Raw genomic sequence first — 2,400 nt, 5'->3', positions numbered from 1 at the left:
TATATTTTTTTTATATTAAAGTTTTATTAAATTAATTTATTCATTGTTATCAATGGTTTCTTAACCATTCTGTTAAATTGTCGAATATAATCACGGATAAGATATAAAGTAGATATATCAATCAATGCATTTTTTGGTTTACAATTTAATTCTTAAATCTTATTATCATTTCAGTCTTATTTTCAATATCGATTTATATAAAATTAAAAAGAAGTAATGAGTAAAGATTTTCAAATATCATTAGAAAAAGAATAAAATGTAAATAAATAAATAAGATAATATTAATTATAACAAAGTATACATTTTTTATTTGCAAATTTCAGTTTATATTTATATTATATCTATAATTATATAATTATATTTGAAATAAAATATAATAATATGATATTTAATTAATATCTAATTTAATAGAATTTTATATCTTATGTATTCAAATATCAATTGCGCAAAAAAATCATATTAATACATCTTCTATGATTTAAAATTCGTTATTTTCATATTTTTTATTATAACATAATGAAAATAATATCAATTTATAAAATTTTTATTATAAAGATGAATTTAAATATAATAGTATTAAAGTTAAATTTATTTATACATATTGCTATTGTATCAATGATACATCAATGAGTAAAGATCTCTGATATATGATGCAAGTGTAATTTTTAATATGAATAGATTAAACATTAGAATAAATTCTAAAAAAATAATATACAATATTATAATAATAAATATAAACATATATGGTAGATCTAAAATTTTTTTTTTAATAAAATTATCACTTATTTTTAATTTCAAAATTGATCTTTTTTTTTTTTAATAAAATCGAATATTTTATTATCGAATATAATTTTTAATGCATATTGAAAGTAACGATTATATTTTTATTTTTGTTATATAAAATGTTTCATTTTATTTACATGTAGCAATAAAAATTTCCGAATCATAATAATAAAATAAGTTGCGTGCAAATTTTTTATTAAAAGAAAATAATTAGAATTAAAATTTTTTTGAATTATGTATTAGAAATTCTTTTTAAAAATTTTAGTTGTTTTTAAAATTAAAAATAAATATCTAAATAAAAATTATATATAACATATAAGATAATTCATAACAGATGAATTAACATGTCTATACCTAATCTGTCACTTTAATATTCTATATTATAGAGAAAATATAAAAATCTCTGTTTTGACTTTTTTTAACTAGTGATTTTTGATATTTCGTACAATGCAAAATTGTTTTTGATATGCAGAGGAAGAAATACGATATCTGTGGAATATATACTGAAGAAAAAAATAAATGAAAAATTAAAGAATGTAAAAACAATTTTTATTGCAAAATTAATTGATTCATATTAAAACAAATAAGAGTATTAATTTAGAAAAAATCTTTTCTTTTTAAATATTTTTGTTTCAATTTTTCCAAATATTAAGATATTTTTGTAAAATCGAATTTAAAATTCTGCAATAGAATGTAAAGCAAATGCAAATAAAAAATTATTATACATTCATATATATATATTTAAATTAAAAATTCTTAATAATTCTCATAATAAAAATATTATATATTTATAATTTTTTTGTTATTTTTAAAATGCAAAATAATCGAATATTTTTGAAAAATTATAACAATTAAATTCTTCATTGTTTATAACAAATTTTCTATCTTTTTAATTAAGATAAGTATTGAGTTGTTTTCTGAATTCTATTTTTTATTATATTATTCATATTGAATATTTAAACAATAAAGATATATTGTTTATTGTTTAATAAAGATATATTTTTTATTGTTTAATTTGATTTGCATTTGATACGTGCATAATTTCAAATTCTATTTATTTATATCAAGTTATCAAATCAATGAGTAAATATATAAAAATATAAAATCAAATTCACATGAAGTATAAAGATGGATATTCATTTGTTCATATATCATATTAACATTACAGCAAAATAGATGAATAAGCTATTATTATTATTAGTCATTTATTAATTTTTATAATAATAATATTAATAATAATATAATATATAATTGAATTTGTTGAACAAAAAGTTTCATGTTTTATTATTCAGATTTATTTCTATTATATGTTTTAATGTACATATACAATAATAAAAATAATATTAATCATATAATAGAATAATAAAAAATCCATTTTAAATAAATAGAAATTCACTTTAAAACATAAGTATTAGCCATATTTATCAAACAGCGCACCTAGTGGCTATATAAAGTATTACAAATTTCAAATTTTTCGATGTTTAAATTGTAACGACTTATGTTCTATTGTTTTCAAAAAAGTGAATAATGCTTGCAACATAATTTATAGAAGTTTTGATTGTTATAAAAATCAGTATAATCTCTAAATAGTAATTTTAATAATAATAATAATAATAG

This window comes from Apis dorsata, unplaced genomic scaffold (assembly GCF_000469605.1).
Source record: "Apis dorsata unplaced genomic scaffold, Apis dorsata 1.3 scaffold_1100, whole genome shotgun sequence".
Taxonomy (NCBI): Eukaryota; Metazoa; Arthropoda; class Insecta; order Hymenoptera; family Apidae; genus Apis; species Apis dorsata.
Note: the sequence above shows the minus strand (reverse complement) of the source record.